Source organism: Haemaphysalis longicornis, unplaced genomic scaffold (assembly GCF_048455015.1).
Source record: "Haemaphysalis longicornis isolate Haplotype H1 unplaced genomic scaffold, Haemaphysalis longicornis Haplotype H1 scaffold_67, whole genome shotgun sequence".
Taxonomy (NCBI): domain Eukaryota; kingdom Metazoa; phylum Arthropoda; class Arachnida; order Ixodida; family Ixodidae; genus Haemaphysalis; species Haemaphysalis longicornis.
The window spans coordinates 1,434,316-1,451,819 of NW_027526419.1; the positions used below are offsets into that span (position 1 = coordinate 1,434,316).

Below are 17,504 nucleotides of genomic sequence, written 5' to 3' on the forward strand. Positions count from 1 at the left end.
GTACAAAGTTTATATATATATTACGTAACATTTCTTTGAATTTGTAGGCGTAATTTTTGCAAAAAATTATGTTACACCAAGGGCCTATACTAAAGCATTTAAGTAAAAGATGTCGTATATCAAACAGCTCTAGCAAAAGTTGTTCTAAAATTATATTGGTGCTTGCTTGCTTTCGGTCCAAAAGTTAGTAACCGCGTAAAAACGCAAATTGTAAATACATAGCTATACTTGGGTTTCCTGCTCTGTACTTGCATCCCTTTATTTCTGGATGACGTCAACTTCTCTGAATACGGAGGGGCTATTTCGCTGTTTCAGAAATTGAAGTTCGTCCCTTTTGTTCCAGCCACGAAGCATAGACATGATCATTACAAAAAAAAACCCTTTTTTATTCGAGAGGGACTGTCGAAATGTCCTGCGCTGTGTCGTGAGCACTGGCCTTACGGGATCTTCTGTACTTGGTGGAGTTGTCAGCGCACTGGCCTTTGCCGTCACGTAGTAGCGGCTTAAAATACCAAGTGAACTTCGAAGTGGATGGACTAGGGTTATAAATCCTAACGATGAGTGAGTGACCATACTACCGATATGCTGCCTTTGTGGTTGCCAGCTTTTGGAATTTTAATTGTTCCTATTGCAAGTGGAGACTCTTCTTCAGGGGTGCTGCCTTACTTCCCCTTGGTAGACCTTCGGCAGGTTGGCACGAAACAAATGTTTTCTACCCTAGAATTTGGCATAGTTAACCATCGTATGAGAAGAGTTAGTCTTTGTGCGCAACGTAGTGGCATTTGGGAAAAAATGCCCTACCCGATTTCAATGTGCAATGTCCATAAATATTAGAAGTATAGGTGGCGCACAGCGTTCAGAAAAACGTCGTCGCAGAGCTCAGTGCTAGCATTGTTGTGATGGTAGTACAGTTTTTCTTGAGTATCCAGGAACAGGTGCTGTTCTTTTTGCTACGACTGTTCTTTATATACGGATTTTAAGGAAAAAGAAACTTAATTCGGATTGCGCTGGGCATGCCAAAGTTAGCTCTCAGCATTTAGCCACGGAACCTCGTATTAACGGTTATATTGACATGCATAATTGTTTAAACTGTTTACTTTCTTCCGAAAAAAAAAGGAAAAAGAGGTTCAGGTGGCCTATAGCACCCTGATTGATGAATATTTGTTTTGTTGCAAAAATAGAAACATTTCAAATTTTCTTGAAACGTCTATGTTCCCTGGAACTACCTATATGCAGACACTATTTGTCAAACGCCGTTTCTTGGTGCTTTTTTATGACATTGAGAATGTTTGCTACAGCTGTCTTATGAGGTACCCATGCTTCTTGATGTTTTTGTTTTAATTTGATCAGTAATTCGTACGCTTGTGCCATCTCCGCATGGTCAGAAAAAGCACGTTAAACGGTTGCAGGAGGATAAACAAAAGGTCCTGGCAGGCTTGAGGAATACTGGATAAATTATAGCTTCGCAAGCGAAACCACCCGGCAAGCGAAACATTGTTTTATCCGTAATAATACGCGTGTTGCTCTGACTCGGGTCGGAATTAGCATCTGTGCGGTAAAGATTCATGGGTAAGCTAAAATGACGTAATTCCTAAATCTTTGTGGGTCTTTGCGGTATTTTCTTATTTTCTTGTTCGGACTGTGTATGATTTGAAAAAAAAACATAATAAGTGAACCGAGAGAGCCGTTTTAAACCTTAAACGTTATGGGGCACAACAATGCCAAATCCACAAGTTGGCGGAGAATATATTGTGCAAGATTTTTCAGCGCTTTCAAAAAAAGCGTACCACATTCAACTACCCCCCCCCCCCCCCCCCCGCGCCCCTGCTGCGCATGTGATGTCCTGCGTCGGTTAGCAGGTTGTCTCATAGTGATAAATCGTGCTAGGCTGTATCCTCACGTTTCTGCAGTGAAAAATGTTTACTATTTTAGGGACAGATTATGGAAATCGTCTATCTCATACTGAGGATTTATTGACCGCCACTTAAGTATTCTTGACAGCATTGGACTTGAAAAAGACGGTTCATTCTTGAAAAAAGTCGTTCCTTGACACTCACTCTTTTTGACACTCATTCTTTTTGAACAAAATAATGAGTTGAAGCGCGTTGAGGGTAAAGTGTTTGTTAACTGAATTAATATTCGGAGTCGGCAAAGTAAAGTCCATACATATGCACACTGTCGTAAAGAATTGTTCCGGCTGCGCATAAAAAAATCTTGGGCTAGGTCCAAACCAGTTGGCTGAACTACAACATGAGACAAGGTTGTTTCTGAACTGGATATGTCACAACGATATGCTCAAAATCATCGGGAGGCTGATTAAGAATCTCAAGTAGAGGGGCTTTATGGAAAAAAATAAACATGCAAACATGCGAGTGAGAAGAACTAACTCACTACAAGTGTCTAATTTGGACTGTACATTCGTAAAAAAATTGTGCAGGTACTCCCGAGGCTGAAAAGAGCTCAAAGGTTCCTGAGAACAGGTGCTTCCAAAACTAGCGGCAGATGCACAAACAAAGCTTATTTTGTAAACTTCCTATGATACATCCCCACATTTGGATAGAAAATTCACCGCATTTCCCCGAGGGGAAGAATGTGAAAGTGCGAATGCACGAGTTGAATTTGCACGGTTCGGTAATGTTCGCGAAAGAGAGATCACACACACACACACAACTACAAAGAAAGAAAGATGCGTTTATTCACAGACACCTATTTGTGTTGTCGTTGTACTTGATTGCTAGAGCGGATCTCAGCTTTGAAATTTCGTGTCAGTACTCCTTTAAGCGGGTGCATTAGCCCTTCTCACGCCCGATTCCTGGCCAATCCCCCACGTGGGTATGTGCTATGTCAGCGGCCAGGCAGCGCGCGCCCATCTCCCCCCGTTGCCAAGGAAGACGAGGAGATTCCTGGCCAATCCCCCACGTGGGTATGCTATGCGGACATCGCCGGTGGACGCAGGTCCAGGGTCGCTTAAGAAGTGCATTCGCACTTAAAACTACCAGTGATACAGTGCGAAACATTTAAGGTGTCCAGGAACAAAATAATTCAGCAAGTTCAGAATTTTATTTAAAACACATTGAAGAGGTACGCGACTCTTTCCACGAGAGTGACACTTAATCGACTTGATCATTCCCTGACGACTAACATAAAATTCCTTCTCACGAGAATCGAGGACAGTAATTTCCCAAAGGGAAAACTCCCTGCATGGAACATCAGTGATGTCACACTGGGCACCCACGTTGAGCGTCACGCACGCACAGCAGGCATTGATTGTAGTTGACGCCTTGGTTTGCAGTTTTCCGCCGCCCCTTCATTTTGATAGTTATTTTTAACGCCAAACATTACTGCCTTTCAATTATTATGTAGAATATATTGGATTGTATTTATGGCTGAACTCTGTACAACTTTATACTAGAGAAATTCTATGTATAGTCGCTGGTTAAAAATTTATTTACTTCCGTAAATCTTACTATTCTGCCCAAATAGCGTCAAAACTTTCTGAGTGGTTTCTATTTTTCTGATATTGGAAGATTGAGCATTTAAAATTGTAATTGTTTGTACGGCTTCGAGTAGAAAATGTGTATATCAAACGGCGTGCACATTTGGAAGCAGGACAGAGGAAAAAATACTACCTTTTTTACGGCAATACCTGGGCTTGGAAGCGGGAAAGCATATTTATTCGGGCAAACCAAGTCAAATCAGCAAATGGCTGAAGTAACGACAATGAAGGGTGTTTGTACAAGTTAAACTTGGGTATTAGGAAATAAGAGACTCACAGTCAAGCTATTTCGCTAAGTTTTCTTTAATTATCCATTTACACCATGAGATTATACGTTGTAAAATAATTCGCTATGTTCGCAGTAATTAACACGTTGTCTTTGTATACCCCATCAGTTTTACAACACGAGCCGGTACATTTGGACAATATCAACGACACTGAATAATGTTTTCTGCAAGGTTGACAACCCGATGTACGAGACGCACAAAGAAGTTTACTTCTTAAGAAATACCACGGACACCGGGTAGGCGCTGCCATTTTTCGTGGTGATGTGCGCAGTGAATGCCTTTAAGTAACAGCAATTTTTGCCTTTAAGGTTGAACCAGAAACCAAGTGAGCCACTTAGAGGATCTTTTTACGACTTAAACCCTTGGTTTGGGCCTACCATGATGCAAGTTAGTAATGAAGGTAAATCGACTTTTTTCCCACTTATATTTTGCTGTTTTTTGCCTGGGCTATGTACAGCTTTGGTTGCTCATGAAAATGTCATACACCATTAAAATTTTCAACTGACATTCTAACTCAACTGATGATATAGCAAGCTGCATGTTTGTTGCGTTTTGAAAAAAAAAAATGATAATCTAGCTTCTTATCAGGTATTTATGAGGTACACTGCTTTCATAATTGTGTTTAGTTTATATACTGTATTTTTAAACGCGCCATGAGGCGACGTTTGACGATTGTCGCAATTGGCTTTTCCTTAGAATCGGGGTGACTGTACACCCATCTTGCCTGTGTAATTTTCGTATCTACAATCACTTATATTTTGTTACTCCTGCATATATTGCACATGAGATAAAGTCCTGACATTAAATATGGTTCTGATGGTCCCCCCTTTGCCCCTTTCCTGCTTTTTTCAACCAATTTCATGATCGCTTTCTTCAGTGAATATTGTTGACTGCCTTTGATCACTGTGACGCGTTGTTGTTGACAGTGTTGCTCTATCAGCGTTAAAATGTTGATAATAATGTGACAGTCATGATGACAGTAAGGAATATGCCGTTGATGTCGCTGGCAATGTGCTGTCATTTGAAATGATTCCATGAATCTGTTCACTGCCCTACATAATCACTGCAAACCAGTTGTTGCTTCCCTCATCGGTAAAAGCCAGTGCTGGGAGAGGAAATACAATTTCCTTGTGAATAAATTCTCACGCATTCAATTACTATCTAGACAATTGTTTCTGTACATTTTGCACAGGTTACACGCGCCTCATTGTGGGGCCTTTGTCTTCAAGAAGCCAGCTAAGACCTAAATAAGCAACGAACTACCTTTAGAGGTATCGGAGAAATAATCCTTTGTTTACCTGCTTTTTGGGCTCCTAATGACTTTTTATTTTCCATACTTTCGGCCCCCATAACCGGCTCCGCTTCCTTCACCATTTTCTTACCGGCCCATGTTTGTTAGTTTGCCCCGTTGAGTTTTTACTTGTCGTCGGTTTTCTTCTCATCATAAAGTGAAGCACTGTCGAAGAGGGGAATCAAATGGCGCGCCGAGCTTTTTTTGCCGCTACTTCGGTGACATAACATGATACCCTTGGTCGTACGTTGGCGCCCGGCATATAAACTTCTCGCGTTTATAGGGGTCCCACACTCACACCAGACACTTCAAGAAGGATACAGGCTTAAGGAACCCTAAAAAATGCGCATATTGTTAATTAGAAATAAGAATCCTGGAAAAGCTGAGGGAAATATACCTAATATCGTTGCGGAGTAAATATATCCGGATATACAAGAATAGAAGGAAGAGCCCAATATTATGGCAAGATGCGTCATAGTAATCCAGAGTAGCTTACCTCATAAAAAGGGTCTGCCAACCTTGGTATCAATTTTTTACAGATTTCGTAATTGAATAGTAGCGCACAACCGACAAATTACTTCGTGTGTGCGTTCGTGCGTGTGTGTGTGTGTGTGAATGAGTTGGTGGGTCGGTGTCGGGTTAGAATCCCAAACCGCACATACGTTTCTCTCCTATTTGCTTCTTTGCAAATGGCTTTGTAGTTCGTACTCTTTGGTTGGGAAATAGCAATGTTCGAAGTTCAGTAAAGCAAACATTTGTTGACTGGTGGCGACCCGAAACCATCGGGTAACTGACAACCCCCTCCCCCCCACACACGCACACCCACCCCCACGCACACCCACACGCGCGCGCTAACACTCTCTCTCGCACACGCACACACACTAACGAACACACAAGCAGACACACATATGCACAATTTAATATAATGAAGTTAATCGTAGCTATTAGGGCGCGGCCCTCTGGAATCCGTTACCTGGGTTTCGCGGCGTTGGCGTTTATGTCCGCGTAACCAAGTGAGCGAAAGGAGTAGCGACGGCAGAAAGAAAACGAAGTGGAGAGTCTGTCGAAGGGTGAAGAGGAGGGTGCCACGCGCGGCTATCGCGTCATCTCTCACTGCCTCCCCCGCACTCTTGTTTTATGCGTCGCCGCCAAGGAGCGCGCTCTTTTTCGTGCTTTCCCAGACGCTGTTGCGTTCGCCGCTAATTCAAACCACGTGACATTTGCGCGGGAGGTTCAAACACGATTTACAACAACACGTTTGCGGGCGCAGGCGACGTTATGCGAGATAACACCAGAGTAGCGCGCGCCGCCCTGCGTTGAGTGATCACACGATGACTTCCTGACACGCAGCAGATATGTGCCGTCACCGAGGAGGCTGCAACTCACGCTGCGCGCGAATTTCTCATTAGGGAGTAATCGTCTGTGTATTTTTCTCATGCCCTGATTTCTGAATGGGGTGTCACGTCAGTGCTTTTTAAACACGATAGCCTTTCTTGGGCTACTTCAACCCAGAAATTTTGGTCTCTCTGTATGTCTGCCCGTCTGTCTGTCTGTGACCCGATTCAGCCACCCGGCCAAACTAAAACAAGAACTGCGCAATAGTGTTATATTGTCACAGCTAAATGTCTCCGTCTAAGCCCGGTGTAATATTCATACTTGTCAATATTGGTGAAGAACAACAAGACATTACGCAAATATGAGACAACAAAGTAATACGGAAGTCATATTTGCAGCGTTCGTTTATAAAAAATCGTACATGTTCGAATTGTGCGAGATTAAATACTCCATCAACTGCAGAAAAAAAATCCCTCCGCCGTCGCTTGCTGTCGCCCGCGCCACTATAGCTTCTGGCGGCATTTTATGAAATCAACCGGCGACAGTTACGAAAGGTTCCACTAGATAGATTCCACGCTCTGCTTGCAACGCACGCGCAGTAGAGAAACGTAGTTCTATAAACGTTGAAGTAGGGCGCTTCGATTCACGCGCGTCTTCGCCGTACGGCAGCGTTGGCATCGGGACACCCGGTTTGGAGCAGTGAAACGCGGGAAATTTGAAATGATTTCAGCAAACCTTTGGCGTCTTTATACTGGGAGGAGCGCGACGCAAGAAGAACAACATGAGAGGTGAGCGGGAAAACGATGGGAGGCATTTACTTGACAAAAGTCGATAAAGACTATCGTCTTTTGACGACATTTGCAACGAAAGGAGCAGATACGCGGCCAATTTTTTTTTCTGGAGTACTGTCGCGGATGGGGCTGTTTAGGTGGTCCAGGTCCATTCAGTGGCACTGCTTCCAGGCGGTGAGAAAGTAGAGTTGAGGAAATTATTCTTGATGTGTTGTGTGCGTTCGGTCTGGTGTTAACAAAATAATTGTATTATGTTTTATTTTACAGTAAAGAGTGACTACACGGAGCAATTGGTGTACAGAGATAAGAAGAACATGTGTGGGGTTTTTCTGACGCTTCAAATAACCCCAATAGATGATAGACATTTCCGAAGTAAGAGCAATTTTGAAACTCTTTTCAGTTAAAAAGTATAAAAGCACCTCTAGTCATAAATGCTACTACATAAACTTTTTTTCACGCATAGAGAACTCGGTGGTGTGCATCTTTTAGCTTGTAATGTTCCTCTTGACAATTCCAGAGTGTACAGTAACAGGTTTCCCTTACAGGACTGTGTAAGTTTCGCTTTGATCATAAATCTTGGACTATAAATTATGGCTGTGCAATGCTGGACGGCCTCGTAAGCGATATCTGCAGTTTAAATATCCCCAGATAAATACTTTACGTCGGTAATTTCTGATTTCAACACTGTGGCCAACTCTCTGTCTGTGTTTGCTCATGTCGTCGTCGTCTCCTGGTATTCTCAAGTGGTCACGATACTAAAACACCAGGACGCTGGACGGTTTTCCCACACCTGGCGCTAGAGTGTAACGCGCACTAAAAGAACACACCCGGACACTCGTTTTCGCAGGCCTTGCGCTAGAACGTTTGGTTTCTATGGGCAAACATACGTACTAAAGAACACTCAGGGACACTCTTTTTTTTTTGTTTGCGCTTGATTGCTTCCATTTCGCTTCGTACTCGCTTTAACTTAAAATTTTGCAGTTCCAAGTTTCACCCGCCGCGGTGGCTCAGTGGCTAAGGCGTTGCGCTGCTGAGCACGAGGTCGCGGGTTCGATTCCCGGCCGTGGCGGTCGTCTTTCTGATGGAGGCGAAAAGCAAAAACGCCCGTGTGTACGAGATTTCGGCGCACGTTAAAGATCCCCAGGTGGTCCAAATTAATCCGTAGCCCTCCACTACGGCGCGCCTCATCACCTGCGTTGCGTCGGCACGTTAAACCTTGCAATCAATCAATCAGTTCTGTGTCTCAAATTTCACTTCTCCGTCTTCCCATTGACCCAACCTGGCTGACTCTCGCCTCCACTTTCGAGGAGCAGCTAGCTCTAGTGCAATACATCAAAAACACACTAGAGCTGAGTTCAGCATCCACTGAAGACGACCTGTAATTTGGTTGTCTGAACTGCCTTTGGTTCTAAATAAAGTTGTCTCTCTCTCTCTCTCTCTCTCTCTCTCTCACACTCGTAATTGGGATGTTGCGCATGTCAGTGCGCGTCGTGTACAATTGTTGAATACACTTATACTCTGGACGCTTATTCGCCCCTCCTCAGGTTTCACGTTAGTGGAGATGGCCCGGTTTTTTCAAACCTGCCTTCGCTACTACACGAACATGCATTGCTGAAAGATTCATGTGGAGGCGCTATCTGAGCGCTATATGAGCCCTCTGATAGAACCTAGAGCTTAATAAAAAGCCCTCAGTAAGACGTCTTGCAACCCGACGGAGATCTATACAGCGAGACGCCTTAAAGTCGGCTTTAGTAGTATACACAATTTTTTAAATTCGTCTCTGTGTCAAATTATTAGTCTCGTTCTACTTTCCTCTATCTCAGTGGCCAGTTTATCTTGAAATTCTATCGGTTTTCATTTTTCGAAAAATTTGACCGGCCCAATTTTATCTCTTTTTTTTGGAGTTATGATGTCTTCTTTTGGATGTTTTTTAGATGCGACGCATCTCTTTAACTCGCCTTGTCCCTCCGGCATCTTCCGTAGTCCGTAGTCCGCATCCCTCCCCCATTCTCCTCGCCGCGCCAGCTGCGCGCTAACGCCGCTCTCACCGCAGCGCCATCTGCGTGTTAGCGCTCGCTCCCGTCGCCGTGCCAGCTGTGCGTCAGCGTGCGTTAGCGCTCGGTTAAACATCCAACACATGCGCATGCGCTGCTCTCTCTCATTCCCCTCACCGTTAATGCGCGGTACATATAAACGCGGTAACTGCGCCGCTCCGCTCAGTCGCGCCGCCGCTCCGATGACATCCGATGACCACCGATGATTTGAATGGAGACTAACAGGCCTGCTATCGCGATGGTCGGCGCAACCGTACGTAATATAATGAAAACAACAACAAATTGACACGCTAAATGGAAACAACATAACGGAAACGCAACGGAAACCCCACGATGCGTCGTATCTATCCATGGTTCCCCTCGCGGGAAGATGGTGTAAATTTTTATCTAAGAAGCCCATTTTCTATCCGTAATCGTTAGGCCTATCATCCTTTGTCGCATATCATGTTGGATTTCCTCTTTTTTTCCAGGTGTACAGTAACACGCGAAGTTTCAGCCCCAGAACTCATCACCTGCACTGAGCATTGGCTGTGCACAATTTTTTTACAGAGGGGGCTACTCTTCATTATTCAAGAGCTCTGACAGAGTGCATCTGAGTCTATACTAAATTGAGAGGATTTATCTCTCAAGGTTGGCACCAGCACTGGCAACGTGTATACCGGGGTTAGTCAACTTCCTCGAGGATTTTATAACATACGCTGAACACGGTGCTTTTTAGAGCGAATGCTGATTGATTGATTGTGGGGTTTGACGCGCCGACGCAACGCAGGCGATTAGGCGCGCCGTAGTGGAGGGCTCCGCAGTAATTTTGACTACCTGGGGATCTTTATCGTGCGCCGAAATCTCGTACACACGGCCGTTTTTGCTTTTCGCCTCCATCAGAAAAGCGGCCGCCGCGGCCGGGAATCGAACCCGCGACCTCGTGCTCAGCAGCGCAACGCCTTAGCTACTGAGCCACCGCGGCGGGTAGAGCGAATGCTGTACTACGTTACATCTTTCAAGGTCATATATCGCGTCGCAATGACCTTCAAGGGACTTTGCTCTTTCATTCGCGTCTGGAAGCACTGCGAAAGCTATAATTATCGCCAACCCTGAGCGGCACCGCGTGATTTGCTCGTCACAGCCAATGGTGTTTCCGTTTCTGCTTTGCTTTTGTGGCATTCTTTAGAAATGGCTATCGAATGTGGTTATTGCTACAATTAAAAGAAAGCCAGCCAAGAGCCGCTACACCACTCTAATAACGTACTTTTAGCCCACGAACAACGCCAAGAAAGAAAAAGAGAACAATTTTTTTGAGAAGGGCTTCTAAGTGAATTGATGCGCATATAGGAGTAATTTGTGAAATGAAATATATTTCACTTTTACTCTTAATGTGAAGCCCACTGAATGTACATTTCTTCTCTTGCTACAAGGTTACAAGGTTGCTACAAGGTTGCTCAAACGCTGCGTCATTTTTCTGTCCGACTTTATAAGGACATCAGCTAATTGTCCTGCTTCCTCGCCTCCTGTTTGTGTGTTTCGGAGCCAAATTCTACTTACAGAAACGTGGCATAGCTTTAGAGACCCACGTGAATGATTGTGAAAACAAATAATACTAACGACAGTAGCTTTTTTTGTTCCAGTTAGCTTTCCCGTTGTGGCAGCTTTCCCGTTGTGGCACTTTTCTGTCATAGTCGTCCGAGGGGCAAGGGTAGAGCCATTCACTATGCATTTCGTTGTAGACTAACAGCGAATATTTTGGTTATGTTTTCTATCCTCTTTCTTCATAAACAAAAATGTCATAATTTCGATTTCTTTGTCGTTTCAGACACCTACTACAGTTACTATTCATGCGAGCTCCGCGTGAAAGGTACAATATGCGGTCCTAAGAACCCCACAACTGACTGCGACACAGCGTTTAAAGATCTTTGTGGACGCAATAACAACACGTATACAGCCTACAACAGCTCCTGTTTAATTAGCAAAAAGCTAGAAAGTCATCGGATTTGATGTAGCACGGAATTAAACGTGGTGCGATTCCGGTGTACAAAATGAATGTGAATAAGCCTAGTAAATTTATGCAAGTCGAGTATTTTTCTGCACAATAAAATTTTACAGTGGCAGCCACTAAACTGTCAAGAACATGTTAAGATTGCAAGTGTGTGTCGTGTTCTGCCAAGATAGGGCATGCGCGAGGCTCGGTCCAGATGCTGACTGATGAACCCGACGGGCAGCACGTTTATTTCAAAGGTTGTGGAAGCGGCGCCGGATGGCGCTACAGCAGATTTCACAGGCCGATGAAAACATAATAGTTTTATCAATGCACCATGAGCACAAACCTTGGAACTGTTAGAAGAGGTAAGGGGAATAATGCCAAACAGAACACTTCCAAACGACTGGCCAAATGCCTGTTTTGTTCCTTGTGCTCCTATCACCCCAATTTAATATATAAGTATGGCTTAGAGGTCAAAAAATGCTTTTATGGTGTTTTTATAGTACTTATAAGCCTATTTTGGCGTTCGTGCCCATATTCCTGTGTATGCCTATAAATGCGTAATACAACCGTCTGCGCCTTTATGAACACTATTTAGCCTGAAGTTTTGATTTCGAGGAAAGTCTGAGATCGTTAATCATTCAGTATTCATGAATATAATCTCTTTGAGGTTCATAGTTCAACCAAATACCGGCAAACAATCCCTAGCAGCAGTGAAGTTGGAGGCGCGCCGGCCAGACGACGCCGCCGCGCTGACAAGGTGCTAGCAGTTGGGGAACGCAAAATGGTGAAGCCGTGGAGAGCCACCAGGAGAAAGGAGTGAAGAGTAAAATAAAGAAAAGTGTCATGTACCAGTGTACACGACATTTTGATTTCATTTCAACGTACATGGCTTTCATTTTTGTGATTTACTTATTATGGTGTGCACCACCAGGGCAGAAATCGGCTCTACGCGATTCGACCTGGCCAGTAGTCGCGCTTTTTAACATCCTAGCTGTTCAGGCTTGAGCTTAATCCGATGGCGTCCCCCCAAAAATACCGACACAAAATTGATCTAGAACTGCCATTAGCGTCCTCATCAGACAGAGAAAATTGAGCGCTGTAAAGTAGCGTCCCAATAGACCTGATAAAGGTCTGTTGGCCCTGGTTCTAGAAAAAAAAGTCTGACGATTACAATACTCCGTAATACGAAATGTTAGCGCAGCGAGAACTGCAGGATTCTCGGTCACATCGTATAGCTGCTGCGACTCCGGAAGTGGCCACGTGATCAGCGAACGCACGACGGCGTTATCTCCTAGCGTTATACTCTGGTGTTATTTCCCAGCGCGTCACCGCCGCCGAGCTATGCTGTTGTAAATCGTGGTTGCGCCTCCCGTGGAAATGTCAAGTGGTTCGTATGAGCCACGCAACAGAGAGGATGACAAAGAACCGATGCACGCGCCGCAGGCAGCGCGTGCTGGTCTTCTGTGCTTTTAAAGCAAATCTTTACTAAACTCATCTAGTGGTTTTATAATCACGGAAAATTTGACTTTCATTTGACCGCAGCTGAGCCGTATCCATGGCAACGCATCACGTGACTTGCCGGGCAGAGCTCCGCCTACGGCCGCGTTCGCCAGCCGCTGCTGCCGCTGCTCCTGGTTTTCCCGCATGCGCTCTCAGCAGCTGGTTCGCGCTGACCACGGGACTCTTCGCGAGTACATGTGAGAGCATGGACGAGAGCGAGATCGTGTGAGAGCGACACCGGGCCGTCTTCACTGAGTGTTGCGCGGGGGCTCGAGGCCTTGAGCCGTCCTCGGCAAGCGGCGTCTGACCACCCTGAGGATATCGCCCGGCGACTCGTTCGGCTCGGAAAACGACAGAAGTGTGACCCCAACAGCAGAGAAAGGCAGGCTTTGGACAAATAGTATACTAATGGCAGCTAAATCAACGGTTAACCAAGTAAAACCACAACTTAACAAGGCTAAGCCAAGCTTTCTCTTAGGGTTCGCTGAGCTAAGCCGCAGCCAGATTTTTAACTTGAAAGATCAAGGCGCTTGCTTTCAAGGAAGCCGAGTTAACGATTAACAATACGAAACAAGCTTTTAGCATTAGTGGTAGAACTCGGGTGGGAGGTATTTTAGATGCAATTAATATAAACGAGTTCACATTGGACTTTACCCAAGATGTAGAATTGTGGAGGGTCCAACCTGGTAACACAGGGCACGCCGAGAAACGGGACTAGAAGTAGGGGAAGGCGACTAACTCAATGTGGGGACAAAACTTGAAAGTTCGGACATCGGAAATTAAGTGCTGTCGGAAGGTTTTTGGACAGCCATTATTTTTCATTGGACAAAAGCAGGCTGATGACGATGACAAGCAGAATTATGTTAGCACTAGCACTTATTAATGGCGCATAGTACGTAGATATTCTGGTTGTGTAAATCTGCAGCCTAATATGGTTCAGTCGGGTTACGCCAGGTAAGAAAAGCAGTTTATTGTAGTGGTCGTCAGTTGGGTTGAATTGCTGCTTTGCTACTTTGCTACAAGTTAAGACAAAAGTTTTTTTCTGCCCTTCCGTCTGGGTGGAATTTATTGTTAGTTGTTCAGCCACAACCTTAAACTTGTGGCGCATGCTTCAGTGTTAAGTCCCAATTATTTGATCTCCAATCACGTGGCTTCGTTTGCAGCAATGCCATTTGAGGTTTAGGGATATCATGTGTCGGCACTTTTAAGATTTTCTTTCGCGTTTTTGGCCTAAATTACAATTTGGAAGTTTGCAATTGAAACGTGAAACGGGAAGTACTGCTGTTTGGGTGGTACTAGTTCGTCTACGGTTGTTTTTTATGGGATAGGAACTCAGAAGGAGTACCTTCAAAAGTTTGTAAAGGAATGTGAAGAACGTGTTGACTCAACCTAATATGTGACGGCGAGGAAGGATAATTTGTTGCCTCAAGACTGGGGACGCTGCAGTAAATTTCTCGATTTCTGGTTGGTGTCTACACTTCAAATCGACGTGTAACTATTTGTTCATGTACTTAGTGTGAGTCATCATCCGAGTGTTGAGTTCAGAATAGAAAACGACAAGCTTCATTAACACAAGCATCATGAATTACACTGATGAAGTCACCTGATTTGATGCGTGAGCTGACACTACCTGAGGATTAAAATGTTGGTTGTTCACCAATCTGTGGTTAGTTATATGCATATTTATTTTAGAAGACAGTAATTACATTTTAACTCAGCCTCATTCCGTCAAGTTGCCCACATGGGACATGCCATTACATCGTATGACCAAACTGGGGAAAGCAGAAAAGAAGTTTTGAGTTGAATTTCTTCTAAAAATGCTTTTGTTTCGACCGAGAAACCTACGAGTATTAGCAAGGCGTCCGGGGATTCAACTCAAATAGGCTTTGCAGCTATTCCTTTTTAAGTAACCCTCTAAATTTCCACGGTTTGCATGAGTAAGCCCAGAAAATGTCCATGTTTGGTTTAATTTCCTTTCATTCATTTCATTTATTGTACCTTCAAGGCCTGAAGGCGTTACAGAAGGGAGTGGAGCGAATACATAAAAAAATAGAAGAAAGGGATACCGGAAACAGGAAAATCGAAAAAAAAACAAGAACGCGGATTAACAAAAGTGTCTTTCTATAGCATTTCCAAATGCAGACAAATTGGTTATGCTTGTGATTGAGGGGGGAGGTGGTTCCATTCATTGATGGTTTTTGTAATAAAAGAGTAAAAACCAAATTCGAGCGGCACTGTGGAGCGAACACTTTATGGGGGTTATCAGTGCGATACGATATGCATGAAGGTGCAGAGAAAAGCTGACTGCCTAATTCCGAATTGTAAGAGTAAATTTTGTGCAGTAGTACTAATCGCTCTAGTTTCAGTCTAATTTCGTGCTAGGATTGTGCTAATCGTGCTACTTTGACATAAAATTCTTTGAAACAGTGACGGAAGGCATAAAGTAATAAAGGTTTACCCGTGTAATCACGATATTTCTGAAGAGAAGCCTTAATCTTTATGCTTACTGCATTTCAACTAAAGTTATGAATATATTCTGCACCCGTAAGCAACAATGCGTTTTTCTCATAGCTGGAAAAAGGCCTGTCACTGCAACACGATTTCTGAGTAGGGGTATCTAAAGTTTGCGGCTCTCACTGCGCACATATTCATGAGCGCATGATTATCCGTGTCCTGCAAAGCACATTTTGACATTAATCTTGCAGAAAGTGAGTGTATGGGCCATTACTCCATTCAAGAATTTCTTGTGGGTCTCGAAAACTTGCCCATAACTTCAATTTGTAAATTAATTTGTTCCAAAGCTACAACAGGAAGCCTCCAGGTTTGCATGGTTGGTAGGGTGACTGTCCTATATAACAGATGGTTTCGTGTTCGATCTCTGAACCAGAAATAATGTTTTGACAACTGGAATAATTTTTGAGGAACCTGAATAGCTTTGCTTTGTACTGCTTGGCTGCATTTAAGTTGAATGGCAACTTTTTTTATGGTAAAAAGGGGCAGAGAAACGTATTATATAGCAAACACGAGATGTTTCAGATTTACTGCGGAAATATTGTTCACAGTAGATTGTGAAGAAGGACGCTGTTGAGCATCCGTAATGTCTCTTGTTTGCTTCAGATTATAAAGCTTTTGAAGTTTCAGTTATTCGGTGCCTCTTCTTTGCATTGAAATGTTTTATACCCACCACACGGGCTTCGTGAAACCCTCGATTTCACCGGATTTTCGTCTGCACAATCTCACTTTGTTTGACGACTTTGAATAAACTGCTCTTGTGAGCTCAACCTTGTGCATCCTGCTTTATACGCACCGCTATTGGAAAATTTCTACACTTGTATGCGGTGGCTGCTGAAGTTCGAGAAGTGGCGGCAACGCGTGGTTCACAGACGCGTGATCACCTCGAGAGGCATTGTGTGCATACGTAAATTGGGTATTTGACGTGGTATTAAAAACAAAACGTGCACTTTTTAGTGTTTGCGTTTGAAAAAAAACCGACTATGCCTTGTATGGCGTGATTACTTTACTCACCATTTTTAGTTCCACCGCCCAGTACGGTGATGTCGGGGTTGGCACGAAAAAAAACTATTGGCCTCATACATGCATAATACCTGTTCTGCAGTACGGCCGTGCCAAATTGCGCCGAATACCTTCTTCGTGCTTAAATGCTGTCAGGTATTACCGATGTCTTAACTCCAAAGATGCTATTTGGGGCTTTGGTCATATATATTAAATGTAGTTTCTGGGCACTGTTTAATGGATTCTGTTGCAGTATCCGGCAACTAGTAGGTCCAACTGAGAAAAAATCAAAGTTTTTTTACAAACAAGGGTGTTTATTCCGGCGAAAAAAGTTTCCAGCTTTGTTGTGGTCATCCTTGAAGAGTGTGCAGCACTAAGGCAGCATATTGACGTCAGTGTTGAAGACTTCGTTGAAGCTAATGGCAATCTCGCCTGAAGCGGCGCTGCGACTGCCGCGCCAATTTTGCAAATTAAAACTCGGGGAGTGGGCCCTGGCTCTAATCATGTTGAAGAAAGGCTGAGATATTAAGTCACCACGTGTTACAGTTCACCATCGCTTTTAATCAGCACTGCTAATGTCCAATTTCCTGGCTGCTGACCAATTTTGCAAAGTCAAAATGTGCCACTGTGCATTTCTTCTGTTTGGTTTTTGAGTTTTGCGGCTTTCGCGAGAAAGTCCCCAAGCTCTGAATACCTCATAATGTTTTCCTTGTGATAAGCGCCTATCAAGCAGGAGTGCCTTCCAAGTGGACAAGGCTTCAGAAAACATTAGACTATGTCTTGGTCAGCGCTGATGGAAGACGCTCACGACATTCACAGGTACTTTTAAAACCCTGTGTGAAGGATCAGCCCTTGCCTGGTTGTAATGTAGTTCTGGGAAACCCAGACATTAAAAAGTGCATCTGAAAGAGTGATGTGTAATCTCTTAGTAATCTTGTATAAATAATACTTTTAGGCGGTTGATCGATGACTATATTCAGGTCACTAGTCAGGAGCTTTGTATCTTGAAAGGGAAAAAAAGCGTACCTTTGATATGAGTTCCCAACATGGTCCTTTTATGCCATTACAAATTATTGCCGAATAAGGTGATTTTTGAAAATTTAGAAAATAAGTAACTTTAAAAACGAAGGATCGAAATATCTAATCTTGGCGAAACAATATCTAGAGCTTTAAAGTGGCACAAGGTGAACGGGTTATTATTGAACCTTCATTGAGCTGTGGCATTGGGAATGCACGCCCAACGAAAAAGTTTATAGCCTGCT

The 17,504-nt window shown here is 43.8% G+C and overlaps 1 long non-coding RNA gene across 1 annotated transcript; it reads left to right on the forward strand.

The window, feature by feature from the left end:
* The first annotated feature begins 566 nt into the window (after positions 1–566).
* On the forward strand, positions 567–11,349 carry LOC144144229 (uncharacterized). Its single transcript, XR_013317203.1, has 5 exons — positions 567–690; positions 3,892–4,019; positions 4,092–4,183; positions 7,468–7,572; positions 11,062–11,349. It is a non-coding gene; the product is annotated as an uncharacterized LOC144144229 (long non-coding RNA).
* Positions 11,350–17,504: the final 6,155 nt, after the last annotated feature.